The sequence below is a fragment of the Panthera onca genome, chromosome C2, assembly GCF_046562875.1.
Source record: "Panthera onca isolate mPanOnc1 chromosome C2, mPanOnc1 haplotype 2, whole genome shotgun sequence".
NCBI lineage: Eukaryota > Metazoa > Chordata > Mammalia > Carnivora > Felidae > Panthera > Panthera onca.
The window spans coordinates 131,363,507-131,381,235 of record NC_138347.1 but is presented as its reverse complement, the minus strand read 5'-3'; the positions used below and the strand labels follow the sequence as shown (position 1 = coordinate 131,381,235).

Sequence of the window (17,729 nt, the reverse complement as noted above, 5' to 3'; positions counted from 1 at the left end):
CCTAGTTATGTGACTGGCCTCAAACACACATGGATTCAGCCACAGGTTTGCTTCAAAAGTAAATTAAAATGGTTCTCAGTAATTCTAGCTCACTTCAGATGCGGCTTGTGTCTCCAACCCCTGTGGGACTACACATTCCTGTGCTTACACGGGGGATTCAGAATAAGCCAGGATAGGTGGACACAATTTTTCTTTTTTGAGATTAAAAAGACACAAACATCTTTTCAAACAGAATCAGTCTTGAACAATGTATTCTTGAAGCACCCACCTTTAAAACTGTTCCTTGTGGAGAAAACCGTGAACAATATGACAAATACCAAAGAAGTAAAGAAAAAGACAATCCCATAAAAAATTTAGCCAAATTTTGGGACAGCTGGGTGGCTCAGTCGGTTAAGCATCCAGCTTCGGTTCAAGTCATGATCTCATAGTCTGTGAGTTTGAGCCCCGCATCAGTTTCTGTGCTGACAGCTTAGAGCCTGAGGCCTGCTTCGGAATCTCTCTCTCTCTCTCTGCCCCTCCCCCGCTCATGCTGTGTGTGTGTCTCTCTCTCAAAAATAAACATTAAAAAAAAAATTTTTTTTTAAGGAAATTAAGTCCAATTTTGAAGAGGAATGCCAGGAAAATGACAAAAAGTGCTGCTCTTACATTGCCAGAAGAAACCCAAACACAATCTTTGAATATCTTTGATTTTGTAACAAATCCCATGCCCTCCGAGCCTAAATTTTCTCATCTGCCAAGTAGGGACAATTGTACTTAAACTCACAGGATTAATGTAGGGATTAAATGAGTTAATGTCTAACAAAGTAGACTAGAAGTTCCAAAATTATTGCAAGGTTTGACCTATGGATCCTATTTCCCCTTCCCCACCCCCTGACTTTTTTCTAAAATTTGAATTAGTTCCGATTTTTAAACATCGAGTGTTCTCACACTTAAAAAAAAAAACTACATTTCTGGCACCTCTTAGAAAACCGGAATCTTTAGCAATACTGTGGCCACCTTGTCCCGGGCTCGTCAGGGGCTGGGCTTGGCATTGGGCTGTACCTCCCAGGCAGACGGTGTCCCTTGTTCTCCAGGCTCCCCTGTTGCCTGGCAACAGCGTTGGCTGCCGCGTATTTTCTGACCATGGCAGCTCCACTCACCCACTTTACCTGCCGGCCCAGGTAGGCCTTTGAGCTGGGGACTCGTGCCCTGACATTTAGCGTCATTCCACTGTGCACTGGCTTCTCCTCGGGGTCAGGTCTGGTCGCGTTAGCCACACAGAGGTGGCAAGGCTCGATAAAGACGGAGATGAAGGCTATCTTTCTCTGGGAGATTTGCGTTCCGATGGGATTTAGGGGCAAGCCTGTCCTAATCCTGTCACTCTGACCCTGAACAACCCCAGTAATGAGGTGAGGACTTTTTTGCAATCTGGGCAAGCTTTTACCTCCACACTATTTCACGGTTTTCTCTCCATCTCCTATCGTTGCAACCCTAGTTCAAGCCACCATCATTGCCCAGATTCTCATGAGACCAGGAAAAAGCCTTAACATAACTTGGTCTTATTTTCCTAAGTCCTTTTTTTTTTTAATTTTTTACATCTAGTAATTTATTCCAATCACCCTTTTTTTTTTTTTTTAACTGAGGTATAACTGCCATAACATATATCAGTTTCAGGTCTTTATTTCCAGTGGATAGTGTTTATTTTTAAATTAATTCTTCAAACTTTAGAGGTAATGAATTCACATTTTTTGGCTTTTTAACATGTTCATTTGTATCTATGAGAGCATTTTTTCAAAAAAGAGCTCTTACTATTTTCCAAACTTGAGTGATAAACCATCTCCCAAACCCACAGCTAAAGAAGTCTATTCTTTTTCTTCTAAGAACATATTCCCCCTAAAAATACTTGATTAATTTAATAAACATAAAACATTTTGCTAAGGGATTTCACAATTTATTGACTGATTTCAATTTTGCCCTTCTTATCAAGTATTTTTCTTCATAAATGTTCAAACTTGGGTTTTTTGTTTTTTGTTTTTTTTGGCAGTGGTGGTTTTTTACTTGTGGCTATTGTTTTGCTTACTTTTAACACATATTTTCTTTACGTCTGAAAAGGAGAAAATGATCCGGAGAGATCAAGGACCATCAGTGGTCTTATGATGTGCTCATTCTTTCTCTTTCAATTTTTCACTCTATGTCAATAGTTTCTGCTTACCTCTCTTCTTGTTTGGATTTTTAGGTGTTGCAAACTTCGGTTTCTTAGTTTATACACTCTAAACTTCTGAAGGAAAACAATGACTCTATCCAATTGTATCTACATCAGTTTTCTACAACTTAAGTTGTCCCTTTGAGTTGCTGAGTCAAAATATTCCGGTGGGGAGGGGAGGAGAGCAACTTCTATTCATCTTTTTCCTTGCACGGAGAAGGGCCAAATGCATTGCTAGTTATTATAGCTTTATTGGGGGTTCCATAGGATATTTTACAAAGATGATCATGTTGCATGCAGGTAAAATGGCTTTCTTTTTAATCGATTCCTTTGATTTCCTTTGCTTACCATATTGTACTGGCTGGTATCTTTTTAAAGAGTGGTGTTGAGATTTGCTGACAAAGCAAATTCCAACACTAGGCCTCATCAGGAGTTATGCAGTTCTGGAAGTATCTGGAAGTCTGAGATAAGGGTGCCAGCATGCTTGGGCGCTGGTTGAGGGCCCTCTAACTGGCTTGCAGACTGCTGACTTCTTGTATCTTCTCATGGCAGAGAGCAGACAGAGCCACGAGTGTTGCTGGTTGTCTCTGCTGGCTTATTTTATAGTTTTAAAATTCAAGGGTCATACAGACAAATCATTGTGTGGAAAACTAGGGGTTGTAGAGGACACTTTTAGGCAACAGGCTTGAGCAATGGAACCCTGAGTACGGTAAAAGGGCTCACAGTGACCACTAGGCTGAATGAAAACAGGTTCATTATGGCGACCCACTTCAAAATAGCCATATGCCCTTGCTGACCAATTGGTTACTTAAACCCAGGAACAGTTAACAAAAAAGGAAAATTCCACTCATTACCATACCTCCTCACTGCCCCCTACCCCCCGCCTCCACTGCCTTATGGCAGACAGTCTCTCCTTTGCTGTCCTGCCTAATGCTCCCTTGTAGTGCATTCAATAAACGTCTATCTCCTTTGTTCTGCTTTGGATGAATTCTCACTGCCTGCAATGCTGGCTTCCACCTGATCTGTTCATCCCACAGGGATTAGGCTGAGATACAGTGATAATTGTACACAAATTAGCAAGCTGAAGACAAAATATCACAGGCATTGGCTTCAAAGCATTAAGGAAAGTTGGGGGAAAACCTGGATGGAGATTGCCCAAAGTTTGGAGCTAATGGTCTACAAACCCCTGTCTTGCCTCTATTGGACTCCATGGATGAGCAAGGAATTATGAACTTGCCATTTTGAAATCTAGCTACTGGAAAGTCATTCTGGGGTTAACCCTCAATAACAGGAAAGAACAGTGCAAGGCCTGACTGTCTCAGGGCACACTATATGGTTACCAAGCTGACAAAGTCCCCTACCTTCTGTCTCTGCAAAATAGCACACTGCTCTGTGCATTTGGTTCTATTTTAGTCAAGCCATCTGGCCTTGATAAAACCCTACTGGTGTCCTTTTCTGAGGCAAATTTCTGCAATGCCCAAGTCTTGTTTAGAGTCATTGGATGCTTAGCAACACTTTGAAGAATCAGAATATCCCAGTGCTGCTTTATGTGAAGGTTCAATGACTACTTGATGTGACAACATCCTCCGGAGTGCTTGCTACAAATACAGATTTCCTAGGTCTCAACTCAAGCCTCCTAAATCAGAATGTTTAGGGTGGATTCTAGGCACATATTTTATTTTATTACGAGAGAGAGAGAGAGAGAGAGAGAGAGAGAGAGCATGTGAGCAGGAGAAGGGCAGAAAGAGGAGACAGAGAATCTTAAGCAGGCTCCACACCCAGTGAGGAACCCAATGCCGGCATGATCCCACCTCTGTGAGATCATGATCTGAGCTGAAATCAAGAGTCCAATGCTCAACCTACTGAGCCACCCAGGTGGCAATCTGATCCTGTACTCCCCACACTTAAATTTCTCCAATGACTTCCCATTGCTTCTAGGACAAAAACAAACTCTATGTTTCTGTGGTCTGTGAGGTCCTACCTAGACTGGACATTGCCTGCTTATCTCCCATGAGGCTGTCCCTCCATCCCTCAGCTCATCCCCAAATAGCCATAGAATTCCATCTATTTGCTGTCTACAAGAGACTCATTTTAGACCTGAGGACACCTTCAGATTGAAAATGAGGGGATGGAGAACTATCTATCCTGCTACTGGAAGTCAAAAGAAAGCTGGAGTAACCAGTAACAAGAGATGAAGAAGGGCATTATATAATAATCACAGGGTATATCCATCAGGAAGAGCTAACAATTATAAATGTCTATGCACCAAATACGGAAGCCCCCAAATATATAAAACTATCACAAACATAAGCAAACTTATTGACAAGAATGTGGTAATTGCAGGAGACTTTAATACCCCACTTACAACAATGGGTAGATCATCTAGACACAGGATCAATAAACAAACAAGGGCCCTGAATGATACATTGGATCAGATGGACTTGACAGATGTATTTAGAACTCTGCATCCCAAAGTAAAGGAATATACTTTCTTCTCGAGGGCACATGGAACATTCTCCAAGATAGATCACATGCTGGGTCACAAGACAACCCTTAATAAGTATAAAAGAATTGAGATCATACCATGCACACTTTCAGACCACAATGCTATGAAGCTTGAAATCAACCACAGGAAAAAGTCTGGAAAACCTCCAAAAGCATGGAGGTTAAAGAACACCCTACTAACGAATGAATGGGTCAACCAGGCAATTAGAGAAGAAATTTTAAAATATATGGAAACAAATGAAAATGAAAATACAACAATCCAAACGCTTTGGGATGCAGCGAATGCAATCCTGAGAGGAAAATACATTGCAATCCAGGCCTATCTTAAGAAACAAGAAAAATCCCAAATACAAAATTTAACAGCACACCTAAAGGAAATAGAAGCAGAACAGCAAAGACACCCCAAACCCAGCAGAAGAAGAGAAATAATAAAGATCAGAGCAGAAATCAACAATATAGCATCTAAAAAAACTGTAGAGCAGATCAATGAAAACAAGACTTGGTTTTTTGAAAAAATAAACAAAATTGATAAACCTCTAGCCGGGCTTCTCAAAAAGAAAGGGAGATGACCCAAATAAAGTCATGAATGAAAATGGAATTATTACAAACTATCCCTCAGAAATACAAGCAATTATCAGGGAATTACTATGAAAAATTATATGCCAACAAACTGGACAATCTGGAAGAAATGGACAAATTCCTAAGCACCCACACATTTCCAAAACTCAAACAGGAAGAAACAGAAAACTTGAACAGACCCATAACCAGTGAGGAAATTGAATCAGTTTTCAAAAATCTCCCAAAATATAAGAGTCGACCAGACATTTAAAGCAGAGATAATACCTATCCTTCTCAAGCTGTTCCAAAAAATAGAAAGGGAAGGAAAACTTCCAGGCTCATTCTATGAAGCCAGCATTACTTTGATTCTCAAACCAGACAGAGACCCAGCAAAAAAAGAGAACTACAGGCCAATATCCCTGATGAATATGGATGCAGAAATTCTCAACAAGATACTAGCAAATCGAATTCAACAGCATATAAAAAGAATTATTCACCATGATCAAGTGGGATTCATTCCTGGGATGCAGGGCTGGTTCAACATTTGCAAATCAATCAATGTGATACATCACATTAATAAAAGAAAAGATAAGAACCATATGATCCTGTCAATCGATGCAGAAAAAGCATTTGACAAAATTCAGCATCCTTTCTTAGTAAAAATCTTCGAGAAAGTCGGGATAGAAGGAACATACTTAAAGATCATAAAAGCCATTTATGAAAAGCCCACAGCTAATATCATCCTCAATGGGGAAAAACTGAGAGCTTTCCCCCTGAGATCAGGAACATGACAGGGATGTCCACTCTCACCACTGTTGTTTAACATAGTGTTGGAAGTTCTAGCATCAGCAATCAGACAACAAAAGGAAATCAAAGGCATCAAAATTGGCAAAGATGAAGTCAAGCTTTTGATTTTTGCAGATGACATGATATTATACATGGAAAACCCGACAGACTCCACCAGAAGTCTGCTAGAACTGATACATGAATTCAGCAAAGTCGCAGGATACAAAATCAATGTACAGAAATCAGTTGCATTCTTATACACTAATAATGAAGCAACAGAAAGACAAATAAAGAAACTGACCCCATTCACAATTGCACCAAGAACCATAAAATACTTAGAAATAAACCTAACCAAAGATGTAAAAGATCTGTATGCTGGAAAGTATAGAAAGCTTATGAAGGAAATTGAAGAACATACAAAGAAATGGAAAAACATTCCGTGCTCATGTATTGGAAGAATAAATATTAAAATGTCAACACTACCTAAATCAATCTACACATTCAATGCAATCCCAATCAAAATTGCACCAGCATTCTTCTCGAAGCTAGAACAAGCAATCCTAAAATTTGTATGGAACCTCAAAAGACCCTGAATAGGCAAAGTAATTTTGAAGAAGTAGACCAAAGCAGGAGGCATCACAATCCCAGACTTTAGCCTCTACTACAAAACTGTAATCATCAAGACAGCACGGTATTGCCACATAAAATTCTAAATATGAACATGGCTTTCCAGTCATCATGAAGGTCTGTTTGCCCAGGTTGGAGGATAGAACTATTCTATAAAACAGTGTGTTAATGTGATTTATAATTTCTCAATATTTAGACATACCTGAGTCTACATGTATATACTCTTCCTTGGATCCCCATAGTTAGCAGTGAGCAGTGCTGTGCTGGTAAATGTTTCACAATCAACTCTGGCGGGGGGGTAGGGGTGGGTGGTGCCGAAGAAGCCCTGATTTGTAGCTGGTTTCTTTCACGTGTGAATACCCGACCGCAGGGAATCCTGTGGGATGGGTGACAGGCTGCCACCCAGTGGGGAGCTGGGAAAGTCTGTGCACCAGGGCTCTCAGCAGCCAGTCAGCCGGGCTGCGGCCCATTGCTCAGGGCAGGCCTGATGGCCAGCTAGCAAGTGGTACCGGCCAAGTCTGCACCCAGGCAGTCTGGCTCCAGAAATCTTCCTCGTTGCTCTGCTGCTGCCCAGCCCTCTCTCTCCCAGGCCCACAAAGTCAGACCCTGTGATGTATGGAGGTGTTGTTGCATCAAGCTCTGCTTTGGGTCCTGGGCCCTAGACACCAAGTCCTAGTTTCAGAAGACACTGCCATGGCCGCAGGCGTAGAGAAGACTTTCTGGCTGAAGCAAGGTAGCCATGTCTCCCTCAGTTGCAAAACTTCTTGCTTATGCTGTGACTTTCTTAACTTTTCAGTTTATTCCAGTTCTCAGAACCCCTAGAGCTTCCTGGCCCCTGCCTGCTTGCTTTGCCTTTCCTGTCTCAGCTTGGTGGCTTTCACTAATTTGTCCCTGCGGCTTGTCTGACCATGGTCCACTGGGGTCTCTAACACCTGGGTAGGAGTTTCACACTGTGCATACTAGATACTTGGGTGTTTTAATGGGTCAATTATTTTCCTATTAAATGGATACTCACATGGGGAGGAGTACATATAAAATACTTTGACCTTATAAAGGGATTCTATTCTTGACAAACTTGGGAACTCCTTTTCTAGACATTTCAGTTTTTACCAATCATTTTAGGGGAAAATTAAATCATAATGCCCAAAGCATCCATTGTATATAATAAATGAACTTCTCTTCTATGCATCTAGAATGGTACAATCCTTGGAAAAAATGAAGAAATAGTGCTTCTCAGACTTCAGTGAGCACATGGACCACCTAAAGATCTTGCCAAAATGGAAACCCTGAACCAGTAAGTCTGGGATGCAGTAGTTATCCAAGTATGATCATTGGACCAGCATTGCCTGGGAACTTCTTAGAGCTGTAAATTCACCCCAGACCTACTGAATCAGAAAGTCTGGAGGTAGGACCTAGCAATCTGTATTTTAGCAAACCTCCAGTGATTTTGATGCAGCTAATATTTAAGAACCAATGTTCACAAGTATTACTGCAAACCTGAATGTCTGTCTAAGAACATGAGAACCCAGGGAGGTAAGGAACTTCCTGAAAATGGGGAGGAGAGGCAGAGGGATGTGGTAGTGGCCTGGCAGTTTGGCAAGAAAGCTCACGGGTTACAGCTTTTCTCCAAGTATAATTATTCAGCCGAAATTGGAAGTCAGCCTTGTTCTAATTGTATCGTACCACAATGGTGGTTATATTTTGCCACCAATTAAAATTTCTCATGACCCAATGAGTTTCCAAAGCTATGTTCCTTTCTAGCCTCCGTTCCAGAGGTGAACAGATAGCTTTCTGTGATTGCTTTTCAAGCATCTCCTGCAGAGAGATATGAGCCTCCTGTTGGCCTTCCTCATTTGCATGTAGAATATCTTTTAACAAAGATGATTCTGATTTCCAGCACTTGGTCTCTCCGCTTCCCCTCTGCTTCCCCACACTATGACCTGCATGCTAAACAGAGCCCAGAGGGAGCACATTAAATGCATGGAGAAGTAATGCCATGAAGGCCAGCAGGATTCCGAACCAATCTCATTATACAATCATTTTTTAAAATTGAAGTATGATTGACATACAATATCCTATTAGTTTCAGGTGTACATCACAGTGGTTCAATATTTTTATACCTTATGAAATGATCCCCATGATAAGCCTAATTATGATCTGTCACCATACAAAGTTATTACAATATTTTGACTATATTCCCTATGCTGTACTTTACATTCCCGTGATTTATTTATTTTATAACTGGAAATTTGTATCTCTTAATCTCATTCACCTATTTTCTTGCTTCCCCCCAAGCTCTGCACCTTTGATTGCCAACAGTTTGTTTCTCTAATCCATGAGTCTGTTTCTGTTTTGTTTGTTCATTTGTTTTGTTTTTTAGATTCCACATGTAAGTAGAATCATATAGTATTTGTCTTTCTCTGTCTGGCTTATTTCACTTAACATAATACTCTCCAGGTCCATCCATGTTGTCACAAATGGCAAGATTCTATTCTTTTTTAAATTAAATTGTATTGGATGTGCAATATTCCATATCTTTATTTATCTGTTGATGGGCATTTAGATTGCTTCCATAACTTGGCTATTATAAATAATGCTGCAGTGAACATAGGGTAGCATGTATCTCTTTGAATTGGTGTTTTTGTTTTCTTTGGATAAATACTAAAAGTGGAATTACTGGATCATATGGTAATTGTATTTTTGATTTTTTGAGGAACCTCCATACTGTTTTCCATAGTGGCTGCACCAGTTTACATTCCAGCCAAAAGTGCACAAGAGTTTATTTTTCCTACACATCCTCACCAGTATTTATTATTTCTTGTCTTTTTGATACTAGCAATACTAACTGGCATGAGGTGACATCTCACTGTGGTTTTGATTTGCATTTCCCTGATGATTAGTGATGTTCAGCATGTTTTCATGTGTCTGTTGGCCATCTGTATGTCTTCTTTGAAAAAATGTCTATTCAGGTCCTCTGTCCATTTTTTAATCCATTTTTTTCCTACTAGTTACTCCAGACTCCTGAGACCCTCCAGTATATTGCAAAGCTATAATGCCTAAATTTAGGACCGTTTGGAATTCAATAGCGCTAGAATATAATCAGGAAAAAATTCAGCTTCTGACAGGTGTTAAGAGAATGGATTTTGTCTTCGAAGAAACACCTTGAGTTACTTGGCTTTTCCATTGTGGTAGCCCAGACTGTCGGTGCTGTGAACTGAAGATCTTTGACTCTCTGCCTGAGGGGTTTCGTCTGGTAGAGGGAGCATGCTTGGAACTGTCGGGAGATCATATCCTTAGAAGCAACACTCAACCAATGACAGGTGGGGAATTAGTAGATAAAGACTGTGTCCTTGCCTCTTGGCTGGTACATCTCTGAGAAGAGTCCTGCTCTATCCCCAGAGCACCCCAAATGAACTGCACTCCAGTTACCTACTATGGGAACTGGCTTAATAATATACCCTTTATTGCTTTCTTTCTCTTCCCTGGCTACTTTCTTTTTAAAAAATGTTTATTTGGGGCGCCTGGGTGGCTCAGTTGGTTAAGCGGCCGACTTCGGCTCAGGTCATGATCTCGCGGTCCATGAGTTCGAGCCCTGCATCAGTCTCTGTGCTGACAGCTCAGAGTCTGGAGCCTGTTTCAGATTCTGTGTCTCCCTCTCTCTGACCCTCCCCCATTCATGCTTTGTCTCTCTCTGCCTCAAAAATAAATAAACGTTAAAAAAAATTAAAAATGTTTATTTGAGAGAGAGAGAAAGTGCAAGGGGGGCAGAGGGGCAAAGGGAGAGAAATAGAATCTTAAACAGGCTCCATGCTCAGCACAAGCCCAATGCAGGGCTCCATCCCATGACCCTGGGATTGTGACCTAAGCTGAAATCAAGAGTCAGATGCTCAACCAACTGAGCCACCCAAACGTCCCTCCCCAGCTACTTTCTTATTCCTTTGCTGGTGTTTTCTCAGATCACCTCTCAAACTATTTGTCCTTGAATCTTTGTCTTAGAACCTTGAGTCTGTCTCTCAGAATAACCAAACTGAGACAAGGATAACCAACATATTTTAGGTGGGGTGCCCAATAAGGGAAAGGAATAGCTTTCATTCTTTCTTAACAATAAGAAGCAAACCACTACCTTCAGGAAAATAATATTAATGAGTTCATTTATCCATTTTTTACCAAGCATTATCAGGTGCTTACTGTCTACCTGGAGCTAAGGGTAAGTCTAGAGAGGTTGGGGCATGATTGGAAAAGGCCTGGAATACAAACCCAATGCATTTGAACCTTTTTGTATCAAGAGGAGCAAGGAGGTGATATAATCAGTGTTGGACAATGGGAAACTTAATCTGGCTCTGCAGTATGAATTGGAGGGTAAAATTGGGCAACAGAGCCTCATCACAAAACTTCTGGAATATTTTTAGTGTATGTGCTAAAGAATACTTTTCAAAAAGCTAAATATATGACCTTCATACAAATATAAAATAAACGTGTCAAAGATTTTATTCTACTCATTAGGCAACCATACCTTGTTAAAACTAAGTCAAACGAGAAGCTGAGGAACAGAGCTTTACAATAGTCAGAGCAAATAAACAAAAAAAGCCAAAATGAGTTTGTTCATAGAAGTGAAATTGGTTAATACCCTACAAACAAAGGGTGTTGGGGATTATCATTTTTACCAATGGAAATCAATTGTCTCACTATCAGATGAAATTTGCATTTGTCAGGCATCATCTGCATTGCTACCAGTTTCCTACCATTAGCCTTTACCCCTGAAGGGTTGTAAAATGATCTGGTCAATATATTCTGAAGGAATGCCCAATAATCTCTTTTGCTTATTTTCAATTTTAGGATAATGTTTCTAGGCAGTCTCCCCCTTTGTGATTATAAATAATGTGCAAGGATTATTTTTGATCACAGAAAAGGCTGCTCTCGTTCGATTTGGCCTGATAATTTATGAGGTGCAGTAAGAGTGTTAAATAATCATACAGGTTGCTTTGGGCTTGCTTTGCAAATCTAGAACCATGCGGTATTGGGCAACCATATGGAGCAGGAGTCACAATTAGACTTTGAAATGTATTATTTTCTTTCCTATTTTGAGGCTTGGAAACCAAGCCCAAGAAACTCTGCCTGCCACATTTAACCTGGAGAACCTGTAAATTTAGTAAATCCCTCTGTTTTTGAGGTCCTTTTAGGGTTTTAGGCATCCTGGCCTGCCCCAGTGTGAGCTTCGTTACCACCTGTGAGGTCTGGGGCCTCATCAACCAGGCAGCAGACCAAATCTTCCCAGGAGAACTTTGAAGGCATTGGCCTCACATATAAAGTCAGACCCTTAGCAGAGGGTCTGTTGTATGTGACTGGGTATAGGAATGACTTCTAGGTATATACTGATGTGATAATTCTTTTTTTTTTTTTTACAATGTTTTTAAGTTTATGTATTTATTTTGAGAGAGAGACAGAGCGTGCACATGTGCGAGCTGGGGAGGGGCAGAGAGAGAGGGAGAGAGAGAGGATCCCAAGCAGGCTCTGTGCTCTCGGTGTGGAGCCTGATGTGGGGCTCGAACTCATGAACCATGAGATCATGACCTGATCCAAAATCAAGAGTCTGATGCTCAACCGACTAAGCCACCCAGGAGCCCCATGAGGTGATAATTCTTTGTGCAGGAAAACCTGACATGCCTTGAAATTTTCCAGGCATGTGAAAGAAAATGGATAGCTTCCTAATTTGTTAATAAATCTAAGAAAGTCACATACCTTTACTAATAATGAATAGTAAAGATAAAACTTTTCAAAGCTATCAATAATAATAATTAATTTTAATCAACTATGATAGAGAAGAGAATAAATTAATGATGAGGCTCAAGATATACTATCACAAAATATACCACCTTGGAATATCATATATCTTAAACTGAAGGAGTTTGAGAAAACAGCAGAAGCAGGAGGGGTACTCTGATTTGCCCCACCTCGCCCTTCTTCCTGGAAACAGGTCCTAAAATCCCCTGGTGAAAGTTACCTTCCCTGCACCAGGAGGAAGGGAGATATTCTTATCACCAGAGACAGGGAAGTTGGAGCCTAATAATGGGTATAAAAGCAAACCTTGTTAGTCTAACCCTTATTTTCCTAGTTATTTCATCATTTCCAACCCCCTGCCCAAAGCCCTCTGTCTTGTCAATTCCTCACAAATGTATTGTTTCTTTGTCCAAAAGTTTCCTGCTCTTGGGTCGCCTGGGTGGCTCAGTCAGTTAAGCGGCTGACTTCAGCTCAGGTCATGATCTCACAGCTCGTGGGTTCAAGTCCTGCGTTGGCCTCTGTGCTGACAGCTTGGAGCCCGGAGCCTGCTGCAGATTCTCTGTCTCCCTCTGTCTCTGCCCCTCGCCTGCTCATGCTCTGCCTCTTTCCATCTCTCAGAAATAAATACACATTAAAAAAGATTTTTTTTTTAAAGCTTCCTGCTCTGGGCATTTCAGGACCTCATTCTCTTGTGAAAGCCCCCAAGTACATGCAGAAATTTTATAAAATGTGCCTGCTTTTTTCCTGTTAATCTGTTTTTGTCAGTTTAATTTTCAGACCCAACCAGAGGCCCCAAGAGGGTCCAGGAAGACTTTTTCCTCCCAAACACTGTCTTTACATTTTCTCCATAGGAAATGATGTTGCCAAATGGCCATCTGAAAAAAGAGATAAAAAAAGTTCCCAAAAATGTAGGGGAAAAAGGTTGCAGAGGTGATTATTCAGGTGTAGAGAGCAGTAAATTAATAAAAATATTATATTGTTTTTCTCAATATTATGACAGGTGTGGTATTTGTCATAACGATTGTATTTTTTTCACGTGTCGTGATCGATTTTTTTCATTCTAAACAACTATTAATGTCTTAATTTCTATATATTTTCTTAAAGAGAGTCCTCTAGAAGCTTTAGGGCCCCGCAAATTGGGTCCAGCCCATCTGAAGCCTTGACTCTTCCAAAGACTGTGCCCCAGGCCAGGGTGGGGGTTTGGGGCTCACAGATCTCTCATCTTTCCTACCTCTGGAAATCTCTCTCCTGATACTTTCTTGGGAACTCTGCTCTTCTCTGCTCCTCTCAGGCTGATTTCTTTCTTGAGTTCCGGTGTTTTCAAAACTCAAGAGGCTCCAACTTGAAGCAGTCCCTGTTTTCTTCTCTATCTACAATAATCCCTGAGGCAAGGAAATATTGACGCCAGTTTAGAACTGCAGGAGAGACTTGTGGAAATCCACAAACTGATAACCTCAGTGAAAGACTCCGAAGCCTGGGCTACAGTGATGCTCAGACTGTTTCAATGGTCCCATTTTATCTGTCTTTGTATGTAAGTAGGTGGTATTTACATAAATTACATCGTAATGTAAATCATGTGTTGAGTCCTGGGGAAAAAATATCCATTGAGAGTGGTAGTGACTCAGCTGTTGCACGTGAAACATTACACGTCATCACTCTTCAGACAGCCAGAGGAAGCACCAGGAACCCCAGCAAATTCTGGGGTTGATCCCACATGCTGCCGTAGGCTTCCAGATGGCAACATGAATAGCAATGAAAAGGAAGTATTCAAATGAGAGGTCTGAGTGCTGGTCATTTGAAGAGACAGGGCAAAGGTCTTTGGCCACTTACTAGCAATTTGGGGTCCACCGCGGAGAGAAGTCAGCATGGCATTTGTGACCTGGCCTATAGTAGGAAAAAAAAATGACTACTGTACCATCAGAAGAACTGTGGTTTGAATTCCTTCCACACATTTATTTTCTTTATCCCAGCTATGTCTGTACCCACTTTGCTGGAGAACAGCATAATTAACCACTGGGATTCAGAGAGAGGTGACAATTTTCAGTGTATTCTCAGTTCATTTTCAGTCAAGATTTTAGCCTGAAAATGCTTTTCCTTCTCCCTGTGATGGCAACTCTCAGAAGTGGATTTTGCTGGAAGCCTTCTATTTTCATCACTCTGATTGCTTTATTTATGTTGCAAATCACTGATTTGGTGTTTGGGAAATTGCCATGTTTGGGCAGCAACGCTTAATGGATTGATGAGTTTTGAGCTTATTTATAAAATACATTAAAGAAAAAAGATCCTTAAAGCTCCAACTCATCATTCCTTATGTTCAGGATAGTGATAAACAGTGACCTCTTTTATCATTTATTTCTTTTTTTAAATTTTTTTAGGTTTTTAAATATTTTTTAATTTACATCCAAATTAGTTAGCATATAGTGCAACAATGATTTCAGGAGTAGATTCCTTGGTGCCCCTTACTCATTTCCCTCCCACAACCCCTCCAGTAACCCTCAGATTGTACTCCATATTTATGAGTCTCTTCTGTTTTCTCCCCCTCCCTGTTTTTATATTATTTTTGTTTCCCTTCCCTTATGTTCATCTGCTTTATCTCTTAAAGTCCTCATATGAGTGAAGTCATATGATTTTTGTCTTTCTCTGACTGACTAATTTCACTTAGCATAACACCCTCCAATTCTGTCCACATAGTTGCAAATGGCAAGATTTCATTCTTTTTGATTGCTGAGTAATACTCCATTGTATATATATACCACATCTTCTTTATCCATTCATCCATTGATGGACATTTGGGCTTTTTCCAAACTTTGGCTATTGTTGATAGTGCTGCTATAAACATGGGGGTGCATGTGTCCCTTCGAAACAGCACACCTGTATCCCGTGGATAAATCCCTAGTAGTGCAATTACTGGGCCGTAGCGTAGTTCTATTTTTAGTTTTTTGAGGAACCTCCATACTGTTTTCCAGAGTGGCTGCACCAGCTTGCATTCCCACCAACAATGCAAAAGAGATCCTCTTTCTCTGCATCCTTGCCAACATCTGTTGTTGCCTGAGTTGTTAATGTTAGCCATTCTGACAGGTGTGAGGTGGTATCTCATTGTGGTTTTGATTTGTATTTCCCTGATGATGAATGATGTTGAGCATTTTCTCATGTGTCGGTTGGCCATCTGGGTGTCTTCTTGGGAGAAGTGTCTATTCATGTTTTTTACCCATTTCCTCACTGGATTCTTTGTGTTTTGGGTGTTGAGTTTGATAAGTTCTTTGTAGATTTTGGACACCAACCCTTTATCTGATATGTCATTTGCAAATATCTTCCCCCATTCTGTCGGTTGCCTCTTAGTTTTGCTGATTGTTTCCTTCTCTGTGCAGAGCTTTTTGTTTTGATGAGGTTCCAGTAGTTCATTTTTGCTTTTGTTTCCCGTGCTGCCAGAGACGTGTTGAGTAAGAAGTTGCTGCAGCCAAGATCAAAGAGGTTTTGCCTGCTTTCTCCTCTAGGATTTTGATGGCTTCCTGTCTTACATTTAGGTCTTTCATTCATTTTGAGTTTATTTTTGTGTATGGTGTAAGAAAGGGGTCCACGTTCATTCTTCTGCATGTCACTGTCCAGTTTTCCCAGCACCATTTGCTGAAGAGACTGTCTTTATTTCATTGGATATTCTTTCCTGCTTTGTCAAAGATTAGTTGGCCATACGTTTGTGGGCCCATTTCTGGGTTCTCTATTCTGTTCCATTGATCTAAGTGTCTGTTCTTGTGCCAGTACCATACTGTCTTGATGATTACAGCTTTGTAGTATAGCTTGAAGTCTGGGATTGTGATGCCTCCTGCTTTGTTTTTCAAGATTGCTTTGGCTATTTGAGGTCTTTTCTGGTTCCATAAAAATTTTAGGGTTATTTGTTCTAGCCCTGTGAGGAATGCTCATGTTACTTTGATAGGGATTGCATTGAATATGTAGATTGCTTTGGTAGTATCAACATTTTAACAATATTTGTTCTTCCTATCCAGGATCATGGAATCTTTTTCCATTTCTTCGTGTCCTCTTCAATTTCTTTCATAACCTTTCTATAGTTTTCAGTGTATAGATTTTTCACCTCTTTGGTTAGATTTATTCCTAGGTATTTTATGGGTTTTGGTGCAACTGTAAATGGGATCGATTCCTTGATTTCTCTTTCTGTTGCTTCATTGGTGGTGTATAGGAATGCAACCGATTTCTGTGCGTTGATTTTATATCCTGCAACTTTGCTAAATTCATGAATCAGTTCTAGCAGTTTTTTGGTGGAATCTTTTGGGTTTTCCATATAGACTATCATGTCATCTGCAAAGAGTGAAAGTTTGACCTCCTGGCCAATTTGGAATGCCTTTTATTTCTTTGTGTTGTCTGATTGCAGAGGCTAAGACTTCCAATACTAGGTTGAATAACAGTGGCGAGAGTGGACATCCCTGTCTTGTTCCTGACCTTAGGGGGAAAGCTCTCAGTTTCTCCCCATTGAGGATGATGTTAGTGTTGGGTCGTTCACATATGGCTTTTATGATCTTGAGGTATGCTCCTTATGTCCATACTTTCTTGAGGGTTTTTATCAAGAAAGGATGCTGTATTTCGTCAAATGCTTTCTCTGCATCTATTGAGGGGATTCTATGGTTGTTGTCCCTTCTTTTATTGATGTGATGAATCACGTTAATTGTTTTGAGGATATTGAACCATCCTTGCATCCCAGGTATAAATCCCACTTGACTGTGGTGAATAATTTTTGTAATGTACTTTTGGATCTGGTTGGCTAATTTCTTGTTGAGGATTTTTGCATCCATATGCATCAGGGAGATTGGTCTATAGTTCTCCTTTTCAGTGGGGTCTCTGTCTGGTTTTGGAATCAAGGTAATGCTGCCTTCATAGAAAGAGTTTGGAAGTTTTCCTTCCATTTCTATCTTTTGGAACAGCTTCAAGAGAATAGGTGTTAACTCTTCCTTAAATGTTTGGTAGAATTCCCCTGGAAAGCCATCTGGCCCTGGACTCTTTGTTTTTTGGCAGATTTTTGATTACTAATTTGATTTCCATACTAGTTATGGGTCTGTTCAAGTTTTCTACTTCTTCCTGTTTCAGTTTTGGTAGTGTATATGTTTCTCATCCAATGTGTCATTCCAAGCCATTGTTTCCCTGTGGATTTTTTGATTAGATGATCTGTCTGTCGCTGTGAGTGAGGTGTTGAAGTCTCCTACTGTTATGGTATTAATATCAATGAGCTTCTTTATGTTTGTGATTAATTGATTTATATATTTGGGTGCTCGCACATTTGGCGCCT

At 40.4% G+C, this 17,729-nt stretch overlaps 1 long non-coding RNA gene across 1 annotated transcript in view; it reads left to right on the top strand.

The window, feature by feature from the left end:
• Nucleotides 1-968: 968 nt before the first annotated feature.
• Nucleotides 969-17,729, top strand: part of LOC132683088 (uncharacterized) — an 80,374-nt gene continuing 63,613 nt past the window's right edge. Inside the window, exons 1-2 of the long non-coding RNA XR_009612042.3 lie at nt 969-1,160; nt 7,852-7,952. This is a non-coding gene — a long non-coding RNA (uncharacterized LOC132683088). The remainder of the gene's footprint in view (nt 1,161-7,851; nt 7,953-17,729) is intronic.